The sequence below is a fragment of the Sphaerodactylus townsendi genome, linkage group LG01 (assembly GCF_021028975.2).
Source record: "Sphaerodactylus townsendi isolate TG3544 linkage group LG01, MPM_Stown_v2.3, whole genome shotgun sequence".
NCBI classification, from domain to species: domain Eukaryota; kingdom Metazoa; phylum Chordata; class Lepidosauria; order Squamata; family Sphaerodactylidae; genus Sphaerodactylus; species Sphaerodactylus townsendi.
The window spans coordinates 76878194-76890693 of record NC_059425.1 but is presented as its reverse complement, the minus strand read 5'-3'; the positions used below and the strand labels follow the sequence as shown (position 1 = coordinate 76890693).

General features: G+C 41.3%; 1 protein-coding gene across 1 annotated transcript in view; it reads left to right on the top strand.

The window, feature by feature from the left end:
- CRIM1 (cysteine rich transmembrane BMP regulator 1) overlaps positions 1 to 12500 on the top strand; it is a 174129-nt gene that overhangs the window by 38854 nt on the left and 122775 nt on the right. The window lies entirely within an intron of this gene.

Sequence of the window (12500 nt, the reverse complement as noted above, 5' to 3'; positions counted from 1 at the left end):
GACTGTTTTTGGCAGAAGAGTTCTTAAAGAGAACACATTATTGGGGACTGATAAGTACCCACCCGTATTCGGGCCACTGCTCGGGGAGGTCCCACACAAGATGTCCTCCGCCTCCATGATAAGGGTCCATTGGATACTTACCATGAAGGCCTTTCTCATGGATGGCTAGGAGAACATCTTGGCCCTCCCTGGTTCTCCATCAGTCCCTGATACAGTTGTACATTTTTGTTTCATATTCCAATGTTCTTTCATTGTGTTTCATGTGAGCCTGAGCTTTCGCTGTTTGTTTTGTTGCTTCCAACTTACGTCTCTTTGGAATAGAGTTACTGCTGTGCCAGTTCCGGTTATTGGGAAGAAGATGGCTTCCCAGCTCATATTGGTGAAATGTTATGTTGTACACCTCCCCAAGTCCCCTGGGGTTAGGGCGGTATAGAAAACCAAATAGTAAATAAAATAAATAAAATACAGGAAGTGATGTGAAAGCTTTTCCTGCCTCCTAGCAAAAGGGTAAGGAAGAACCACACAAGATGTCCTCCTAGCTATCCATGAGAAAGGCCCTTCACGGTAAGTATCTAATGGACCCTTCTCAGGCCCTGGATATGTGTCTTGCTCCAAAAGCAGACAGTATCTGATCTGTCAGTTTTTCTTTCAAAGGCTTTCACCTCCCATATGAGTGTGTGATGCACAAGCATTCTTTGCCTCATTGTTTAATGACATTGTACAGTTAGCATAGTGTTGTATCATATGTTATGATGTTTGTTGAAACTAAGCTCTGTCTTCCCATAACATCTTTCATTATCTGCAATATTTCATTAGTTGGTTATCTACTGATAACAAAGAAGCTCAAGTAATTTGCATCAGATCTTTAAAAAACAAAAGGCTTTTTTAAGCAAGCAATTGTGTGTGTGGTAGGAATGAAAGGTGGCATATCATCCCTATATTTATGTCTGTTTTTCTTTATTTTGAAAATAAGTAATTTAATAAAAAGTCAGGCTGTAACAATTTTAAGCATTATTGATTTACATTCCATGTTCATAACATGCCATGACACAAGTTGTCTTAAACAGTATTGCCAGCAAGATAATTTCCAGATATCTGTACATGTTAAAAAAATGTGGTGGCATGATGAATTGAAATAGTTGTCTTGAGAGAAAATTACAGTTGTATCCCAGTGTCCTATAACTTGAATACCGAGTTCTCTGGTATTATAATCATCTTGATGGCCTTGTTATTTCTGTGTACATTTGGCAAAACCTGATGCCAAAAATAAATGAGTAAACAATAATGGCAGTGTTATCTACCACATTTCCACTACAGAGAGACGCCCTTAGGTGAGACAGTGAAGATAGATTAATTCAAGAAGCAAACAAGTGTTTTTGGAAAGAGGAATGATGTCTATTAAATTATCACCTAGTTTTCTAAGTTCTAGCAAACTAACAGGGCTATTAGCTTTGTCAGAAACCCCAAATTAATATCCAAGTAGTGGTAACATTTGATGTTTATATAATATAATATAGTCTATATTGATGTTTAGTCTATATTATAGACTAAAACTTCTATATTGATGTTTAGTCTATAATATAGTCTATATTGATATAATATAGTCTTGTTTTAATAGAATACAATCAAAAGTTGTAACAGTAATGGTTGCAAGAGGTCCCATGTCCATCATTACTAGGTAACTTTTAATATATACTCATGTACACTGTACTGTATCATTCTGCAACTTACTGATTGTTTTGTGACTTGAAACATTTGAAAAACATTTCTGGAAATACTGTTCATCTTGCAATTGCTGTTCGTTCTCTTAAGAACATATTCTCTTGTACTTTAATTTACTCAACTTGGTTCCTAGTAGTGGAGATTAGAATGATACGCATTGGTTCATGCAATTATGTAGTTAAATATTTTTAGAGTATTGCTATCACTTTTAAACACAACGTCTCAAAGGAGGCCACTTCTGAGTTAGCTTCTCTGCTGTTAGTACATTCTCCTAAAATATTACAGACCTCATTAAATAGGTCTTTGGGCAAAATTTCTGACCCTCACATAGCCCTTGAGTATCTCATTCTTATTGTTGGTTTTTACTTCCATAGTGCTTGTCATCCTCACCCTCTACCTTCTTGGTTTTCAGGGGGAAAAATCTGCCTCTAGGAGTATTCTTTGACACAACTGTATTTAGATAAGTAAGAATTTGGTATTTTATGATTCTTTAAGAAGCCATATACTTTCAATTAGATTGAGCAACTTACATTAACTGTACTGTACATTAGCTACTTCATCTCCCAAATCATAGCAAGTCGCTCGTCAGTATAGATGTGATATAGTTAGGAGTTTTGAAACCAGGGGGAGAAATATATAGAATAATTATCAACTCTAAACTAATTTGAGTACTGTAACATAAAATGTACCATTTATAACTTAATTTGCATATAAATTGTACTGTTTGTCATACACACATGCTTATACAATTTAAAACATGCACTCTAATTTTCTGCAAGCAAAGTTAATAGTACAGAGGAAGAGAGCTGCAAACTATACCACCTTATCTAACGTATTGTAATGTTTTCCATCTTGAGTGGTAGAAAAAAAGTTGAAAGCATAAAACAGTAAATAAAGCTTAATTTTTTATTCAAGTCTCCTCTAGTTACGGTAGGATTAGCAGCATATTTGGATATCAAATTAATTTTTGTAACTCTGAACTGTGTTCCATGTTATCATACAGATTATAACGCATTAATTGGGGTTCTGTGTGGTTTCCGGGCTGTATGGCCGTGTTCTAGCAGCATTCTCTCCTGACGTTTCGCCTGCAGCTGTGAGCTGGCATCTTCAGAAGATTTGTGAGGATCTTTAAAAAGATCCTCTGAAGATACCAGCCACAGATGCAGGCGAAAGTCAGTAGAGAATGCTGCTAGAACACGGCCATACAGCCCAGAAACCACACAGCACCCCAGTGATTCCGGCTGTGAAAGCCTTTGACAATATAATGCATTAATTGTGGACCAAATTAGTCCCATTTAAACAAATATATCCTTTAAAACATTGTACATGGCTTGGATTGAACAGACTGATTCTGTGAGTGGAAGGATTTTTGTAGAATTCAGTTTTGTCTCCTCCAACTCATGCTTCAACTCCAAATGCTGATCCTAGGTGTTCCTCCTGTTCCCCTTGCATTCCCCTACCACTGAAATCTCTCTCCCCCAGGGGAGGGCATTTCATTGGTAGGGGAATTCCAGGGTCACATTGCCCGGTTGAAGAGGGGAAGGGGGCAGATAAAGAGAGGCATATCCAAATCAAAACATAGACACACGAAATCTTTCTGTGGTAGTAGAAAAGGTCACAGCTTGTTTATTGAATTAAGGACTGGCAGCAGCAGAGGTACAGCGTAGGTGATGGATCCTGGCCTTTGGCAGCATATCTGCTGCACCCAAAGTAACCCCTTTTTCCCCAGCCCAGGGAACAGAGCAGCAAGGAAATGGGAGTTATATGAGCTGGCCACTAAATGGATCTGCCCCTGCTGTATGGGGGTGCAGGCCACTTGGTAGCACTCTTGCGGGCTTCCAGCCATGGTGTCAGTCCCTTCCTTAAGGGAGCCTCCTACTAATAGGGAGTCAGGCACGCAGTCTTTGTTCCCAAAAAGGATCTGTTCTTTCATCACACCCACCAAGAAAGAACATGCAAATAACACAGGATAACAAAACATGCAATAAAGATAGGGTGGGTGGGCAAGACTTCTGAGGGACAGAGTTAACAGGCCGAATGCATTGCTCAGCTGGCCATATAAGGTTTGTGACTCTGCCCCTGATCCCACCTCTTGGCCAATCACCCCTGCACTGACCAGCCCTTAGGGGCACCAACGTGGCTGGTTCAGGGGGTCACTTCTCCTCACCCTTCCCACCCTCCTGAGCAGCAATATTTATAGTATTTGTAGGAATTACTATTGTCAAATGCTATAGATTCTTTTAAATATCCTCATACTGTACACTTTAAAAAATGTGTACGCACTTTGAGTAAGAATGCTCACTTTGAGTGAGTATACCCTTGCCATAAAAAAACAATTTCACTCATTCCCAAAAAAGGGAACTTTTATATGAGTTTTTTCTGTAGACCTCCTGACTTGCAATTTTTCCATTAAAAACAAATCTCAGATACATTGTGGATGTGCTTAGAATTATTCTTTGCCCATCTAACATAGTAAATGACTTAAGAAGCTCTATCACAGCTCCTTGATCGTTCCAAACATGCATTGTAGGTGAGCTTTTGTACAAATCTGTTTGCTTCTGTCTCATGAAAATACTGTTGTAATGCCTCTGCTTGCAAGTCTTCACTAAATTGCCCGCTACAAAGAGCTGTAGTTATGTGATCTATACAAGGACTACTAAAGCATTCCACTTTTCCAGCTTCATAATGTTTGCACTTAATAAGTAGCTGATAATTGAAGTGTGATTGTGTTTGTTAGTCTGTCTGGTGTAATTTGTTACACTGGTGATGTGTGAATTGTACAAGTTCAGTGTTTGCCTACTTTCTTTCATTGCTTTTCATGAATGGGATTTAAAGAACATAATGTCAGGCTTGAATAGGTATGTTCCTGCCATGATGAAGCGGTAGTCAAAATGAATCATAAGGCTCAGTATGGATGCTCGAACTGTTTCCTGGTCACTGGTTGCCAACAGGGATGGGGGTTTTTTGGATGGATTGTTTGGTAGGTGATTGATCTGTTATAGAGCATGTGGCTTTCTGCACATGTGTGTAATCACAGTGTGAATGCCTGCCAAACAAGGGCACAAAGTGTTAGGTACATCCTCCTTGCCTCACACAGCGTGGGATGGGGCTGAGCAACACTGCCTCTGGTGTGTCATGAGCCAGCCCCTGGGTACTTACCAGGACACAGAGGACTTGGAGGCCGAACCTGAGGACACAGTGCAGCCAGAGGTTGCTGCTCCTGAGGAAGACCAGGCAGCAGAGCCAACTGCATTCTTTTCCTTCCTGATGACTTGTAGGTGGAGGAGCCTGCAGATCCTCCTAGGAAATCCAGTGATGATCCAGCTGTTCATAGGAGGCAGAAGCAGAGGCTGCTACTGCAGAAGCAAAGAAGGAGTGCTCGTTTGGCAGCAAGATATGCAGAGAAGTCTCTGCATCTGATGAGGATCAACTCCTTGCAGAATCCCAGCCCCTTGAACAAGGCTCTCTCTAAGTCTTGCTGTGAGCTTGCTTCCTGGGTGCAACAAGTGTGTTACCTGCTGTCTCCGTGTTCCTGGTTCTTTGTTGATTCCAACCTGCCTTGACCTATTGGACTGTGACTTCACCTTGCCTGCTGCCTGCCTTAACCTATTGGACTATGACCTGACTACGCTTTGCCTGTCTTGACCTATTGGACTCTGACCTGACTATACCTTGCCTGCTGCCTGCCTTGACTCATTGTGACCTGACCGTGTATGTGCTTGCTGCCTGCTTTGCCCTGCAGGGTCAGACCTGGCCACGTCCCTGCCTGCTGGCAGCACATGGTGTTTATCTTCTGTGTTAAATTTTAAAATCATTAATATATCTCATTCTTAACCTGGCCAGATCTGAGGATAAAATCTAAATCTTACTGTGGACAGGCAAAACAGATGTTTCTATGAAACTGTTAAAAATGCCCATGAGTTCAGAGAAATCTGAAAACTTGTTGAAACAGAAACATGAGGTTAACACCCCCCCCCCCAATGATAAATGGAGTATCTGTATGCTTTAAAAATGGCTGTTAGGTAAGTACAATATTATTGCCAGCCTGTGAGACTTGGTTTCTCTCAGGTAAAGTCAAGGGATGGGAGCAAGTCCCTTCATTAGACCAGGCTACACAGCAACCATTAGGCAACTTGCAACCTTGTGGATTGCATGACTTTCCCAGGCTTTATTATTTGCTGTTGTTCTACAACATCTTCCCAACAAAAGCCAGTTGGGTGTAATTGTTAGGGTTTCACACTAGGATCTGGCTACACAGGTTCTAATCACTGTTTTCTTGAATCTTATTTGGTAACCTTGGGTCAGGCACACACTTAACCTAACCTGCCTTAAAAGGTTGTTGGGAGGATAGCATGGAGGAGCGCCATATGTTATAAGCTGCTTTTGGGTTCCCTTTGCAGAGAAAGGTGTGGTATAACTGAAGCTGAACAGGGGCAGATAAAAGGTGTGTAGGACGGGACGGAGAGAAGGAAACAGGGCAAGTATGTGTGGACTGCTAGGAGGAATGAAAAAATGTGAGTGAATTACTGTAGAATTTTTTAAAGGTTCCCTGCTGCGCAACTGGACCAGCGCTGTAGAAACAGTTAACATTTCAGTTGCAAGAGTTTTTGTTGTGGACAAATAGCTAGTATTGTCTTGCACAACTGTGACGTGACAGATATGTTGACTTGGCATGTGACATGACAGAAAGACAGACAGACCTGTTGACTTGCATGTTGATTGGTCTTTATGGTTTGATGGGCTAGCAGAGAGATTTTTCAACTAAGCATGGCAGAATAACAGCCTTTACATTATTATTTCTCCTGGAGGCGACTGAGGGCATCTTGGATGGGTAGTTTCCCAACCCTTTCTCAGGGAGGCAGAAACTAAAACTTGGTCCTGTGGAAGGCTTGGGTGTCCATCTTATGCCCCAGTAATTTTCCTGCCTTAGCAGGGAGAGCAGTACCTTCTCTGGCTCCATAGCCAGTTAAGGTTTTCTACTCATCTTCTATGAGTGCATGTTAGTCAAATCGTGAGTCTTGTGTTTGTCTTCTGTTCAGTAAGATCAGCTATCCTTTGCAGAGCATCTGGGGGTAAAAGGAGGCTTTTTGGAATTCCCGCCAAAACTAAACCCGCACGAAATAGCATCTCTCTCTCTCTCTCTCTCTCTCTCTCTGTCTCTGTCTCTGTCTCTCTGTCTGTCTCTCTGTCTCTGTCTCTCTCTCTCTCTCTCTCTCTCTCTCCACCACCACCACCACCACCACCACCACCAGAGACCTTCAGTAGGTCCTCAGTGGAGGGGATAAGGGCAGCGACCCGAAAAGGGTTGCAGGGGTCCCAGACTTCAACCACAGCACAAATGGGCTCCTCTGCTACAGCTGATCAAACCCTGGCGGAAAAGCACGGCGTGAAAAGCCTTCAGAAAAAGAAGAGCTGTAAGGATGCTTCCCAGTCCGTGGCTCCTCCAAGGAGCACCAGTGTCCTATGCAGGACCACGGCAGGTGTGGATCCTCCACAGCAGCTCTGGGTGCAGAATGACCAGCTGCGCTGAGATTCCGGCCCATGCAGAGCCAAGGACAGTGGGGAGCAGAGCTGTTGAGAAGGTGCAGGCGACCCATGCAGGGCCATGGCAGGTGCAGGAGTCACTTCACATTGCAGAGAGGCTGGCATTTTAAGGCAAGATCGTGACGACGGGGCTCGGGAGGGCAGGGCTACCTCCCTTTCTTATACATAGGGCAGGGCTACCTCCCACTCAGTGGACTGGGCCACCTCACCTCCTTATACATCAGAGGGCAGGGCTACCCATATCTCACATCCTACCTCCTCTGCCCTCACTAACACTGATTCTTGGAGAGATGCTTCTCCAAGAGAATTAATGAACATGTTTAGAGAAACTATGAGGGAGGAGATCAGTCTGTAGCACAGACACAGAGGATCCTCTTGGCTCAGTGTTAGGTCTAGGTCCCCATCCAGATCTCCTAGCCCCCCTTCTCCAAGGTGCACTGACACCCAAAGGGATCCCCTCCATATCCCAGGGAACAATGATGATGAGGATTTCAGTGAAGGGAAAATAGGAGAACAATTTGACTATTTTTCTGAGGCTGAAGAAGCCTGAAACAAATGAGCATTTCCTGAGGTTTTTTAAACAGGAAAACTTATCCCTGCTCATGGCCAAGACTATCTCTGCACTGGAGCTTCAGGATCAGATGATGCAGAGGATCCTTCCACCCCAGCCTCTAATCCCACCAGACCCATCAAGGGCTGTCCCAAAGGGAAAAAAAGGATTTCCCCCCCATCAGGATCAGTCCCAGGAATTTTTTCCTTTGCCAAAGTACTTCGAAAGGAGGATCAGAAGCGTATGAGTTAACCCCTCTGCAAGCAAGGGCTCACTTTCCAACTTTAAGAAACTCTACGCAGTACCCGATTACGTGCATCATAGGTTACTGGGATATCCAGCATCCAGAACACCCAGACTACCCTATCCACAAAGATAGGGTAGTAATGCAGCTTAACCTGACCTTCCTTCCTAAGGTGGGTTCTAGATTTCATGTCAAACAGGAGATCGTCATTCCTACATTTTGCCCATCTCCCTCTCATCCCAAGGAAATCCTGTGGCATAACCTGGACGTCTGTGGAGCATTAAAAGCCTTCATCTTTCGGACAGAGTCCATCAGAAGAACTGAGTCTGTTCATCAATGTTTCCACTCCAAATCTAGGAGCCCAAATGTCTAAGGCAACCATCAGTAGTACCATAAAACAGTGCATCATCGAGGCATCACACCTCGATCCATCACCAAGGCATCACACCTACCAATTCCTTCAGGAATCACCGCACATTCAACACGTAGTGCAACCACAAAAGCAGCCTTTAGGAGACTAATTCCTGTAGAGGACATTTGCCGGGCGGCCACTTGGTTGTCCATCTCAACATTCATCAGACATTATAAAATACACTCCCTTCAGAGACCACTTTTGGTAAAAGGGTGTTAGAACATATTTTTGGAGACTGATCAGATCCCACCCATTATTCAGGGACACTGCTCGGGGAAGTACCATCCAAGATGCCTTCAGTCGCCTCCAGGAGAATGGTCCACTGGTCACTTACCGTGAAGTGGCCTTCTCCTGGTGGGCGATGAGGGCATCTTGGCCCTCCCTGACTCTTATTCAGTCTCCAATCCCAGTCTGTATCCTAGTTATTACACATATTACCTTAAGTTACAGTTATTGTTGTTGTTACATTTATCACTGTCCTTGTTATTTCTTGTTTGCTTATCTTGTTGGAGGAGTTTGTGTTTACTGCTTTGTCAGTTGTTTACTGGGGCACAAGATGGATGCCCAAGCCTTCCACAGGAAGTAGCAAGTTTTAGTTCCTGCCTCCCTGAGAAAGGTTTGGGAAATCACCCATCCAAGATGCCCTCGTTGCCCGCCAGGAGAAGGCCCCTTCACGGTAAGTGACCAATGGAAGCGTTATTGGTGTAGCCTCCCTTTTTGCCAATTATACATTGATAGCATAATGCTAGAAATGCTTCTGTTCTTGGTTTTCACCCCAAAATGTCTTTGGGCAAATGGAGCCAAATGATTTTTGGTTGGGTAGTAATTCCACCGACTCTCTGTGATATCCCTTTGTTGTTGAGCGTGTCCTCTAGCAGGCCAAGAAAGTAGGGATTCTAGCCTAAACCTTAGCTAGGTGGGTGACATCTGTGCCCTGCATTGCAAGCTTTTGTGTGCAGAGGACTGTATCACTCTCTTAAAGTTGTGACTCCGAAATACTGTGACCGAGTTGGTTCAATATCTTAATTGGTTTACTTCAAATAGAAGGAATAGATGCTTGGGGGGGAGGGGCTTTGACTTGCCACTGATCACAGTGTATATTGACCAAAGGAAGAAACGAGCCTGCGGATATTTTACCTGTCTTCTGTGTTCCAGTGACTATTGTATTCAAATAAATATAAACACCAGAAGAAGACACAGTTGAGGCTATTACACAGTATTACTATTATGTATGATACGTTGGAGTATAAGATGCATAAAATGATGGTAATGTAAGGTTTGTAAATAAAAGTGTATGCATATTGAACAGTTAGAAGATGTTCCTTCTCAGCAACACAAAGTTGCCTATTATCCAATAATATTGGACAAAAATCATGTAAAATGTGGATCCAATCTCATATCAAAATTAATATCTGCATGTTGTGCCTCACTGTAAAGGCAAACTAATAAGTATACTTTCTAATATACTTCAGGTGACTACCTGGATTAGGTAAAAAAACTATTTTTATTTGATTAATGTTTTATATAATAAAAACGGTAATGAATATGGACATTATTAGTATCAGTTATTTGTAAAGGATTTTATTAGTTTTCCAGCAGTTCTTTAAATTTTGAAATTACTGCAGCATATTTAACCCTTCCTCTCTTCCTTCATCTAGCTCAGGGGTAGGGAACCTGAGGCTCTCCAGATGTTCAGGAACTACAATTCCCATCAGCCCCTACCAGCATGGCCAATTGGCCATGCTGACAGAGGCTGATGGGAATTGGCCATGCTGACAGAGGCTGATGGGAATTGTAGTTCCTGAACATCTGGAGAGCCGCAGGTTCCCTACCCCTGATCTAGCTCTACCATAGTTCCTGATGACTTAATCTCATCAAATGTCCCTAGATGGCTGCCAGTTAATCCATTCCAGAGAAAATTAAATATCTGATTTCTGATTTAAAATCAGGCAAGATCCCTGGCCCTGATATTATTCCAGCTGAACTATTGAAAAAACATACTGATTGTTGGTCCTCTCCTTTAGCTAAACTGTTCACTTTTATAGCTCACTATGGGATTATGCCAAACTCTTGGCTTAATTCTATTATTATACCCATTTTCAAAAGTGGTGATGCTAAGAATCCTGGCAACTTTAGGCCAATCATCTTATTATCTATAATTGGCAAGTTATATGCCAAACACCTTGAACTCTGCTTAAAGGATTGGATTAATTCCCAAAATATAACAAATTGGGTGTTCTCTAAGGGCAAATCTACTGTCGACCATTGCTTGACACTTTCATTCATATCTGATAAATATATCAATGTCGGTAGAAATAGGCTATATGTTGCCTTTATTGACCTAAAAAATGCATTTGATGGGAGTGACAGAAATCTGCTGTGGAACAAACTGATTAATTTAGGTATAGATTTGAAATTATTGTTCTAAGGAAACTTCATGTGTCTACCACTTGTCAAATCAAATACTCCCCTAAAGGTTATTTATCCACATGGAGGTTATTTATCCTCTAAAGTTTTGAGTACAACGGAAGTTAAGCAAGGCTGCATTCTTGCCCCACATCTCTAATAAAGAGATCTCCATTTTAGTATCTACATTTTTATTAACACTGTTAACCTTAGATAAGGGTTTTATCTACATTCCTGTCTGTATTAATTGATTATGTGCTATTTTAATTGTCCTAGTTTTTCTATGTTGTATTTTAATATTTGTATGAGCATTTTCTTTTATTATATGGAATATCATTACTGGATTTTATTTATAGAGATTATTTTGTTGTTAATTGCATCTGTTATACTCATTTTGTGTACTTGAATTGTGCCTATTAAAGGTCACAGTATCAGTATCAATTAGTCAATTGGTTCACAGTTGGTTAGAAAGGGTAAGAAAATTGCCTTTGACCATCTCGACTGCATCATACAAAGCTGAAGCTACCTATCAGAAAGGGTTATCACATAAAAACATACATTTTGCAGAAAAAGATACAGAGGTTTTGTCATCTTGCTTAATACCAATATGTCATTTTTTTGCACACAGCCCACAAACTAACACTCAGAATGTTTCTGTTTTGCATGAGGTAGGACAAATGGGAGACACTTGTTCATTAGTAGAGATTAGTAGTTTATTTGCTTGTCCATCCCTAGAGATGTAAATTTTCTTGATTTTGAAGCTGCAAAAGGTTTTTTTTCTGTTGGAGGAAAATAAATATGCAAGACCTGTTCCTACAGGATGTAAATTTATTTTACTAGTTTCAGAATATACAATGCGTTATATATATTTTATCATACAAAATGGCATTACTTAAATAACATTAATACTTTTTAGTTTCACAAAGAAAAATATTCTTTTTGAAACAGAAGAGTGTCTAAAAGAAGCAGTCTTAATTATTGATTCTTTTCCTCAGATTGTTACAAGTTTTCAGAACAACAAATGAACAAACTGGTTCTGGTGGGTTTTCCTTTCTCACTTAGACACAGTGTGAAACAGGGAAGGGAAACTTTCCTTTCTCACTTAGACAGAGTGTGTAACAGACTTCCCTCTGTGATACACCTCTGAAGATGCCAGCTACAGATGCAGGCGAAACGTTAGGAACAAAATCCACCAGACCAGGCCACACAGCCCGGAAAACCCACCAGAACCAGTTGAATCCGGTTGTGAAAGCCTTCGACAATACAAATGAACAAACCTTTTATCAGCTTCCAACATTACAGATCACATTAAGAGATGTCAGTTGATATGGAGGTTTACTTTTAAAAACATTTTTAAAGTAAATTTCAGAGTAAGGTTTTGATTTGACTAGTAATCATCTGAAACCCAGTGTGGTATAATGGTAGGATTTTGGGCTAGACTCTGTTTGACCCAATGTGAAACGCCTATATTTTGATAAAGCTTATTATACAGATTATTCATATCATTCTATGGTGGCTATGATCAAACATTAAAAGGGCACATGTATCTGGTAAGTATTTGGGAATCTTATTCATTTTTTAGTTCTGTTTTCAAATTAATCAAGACCAATAACTTCCTAGTC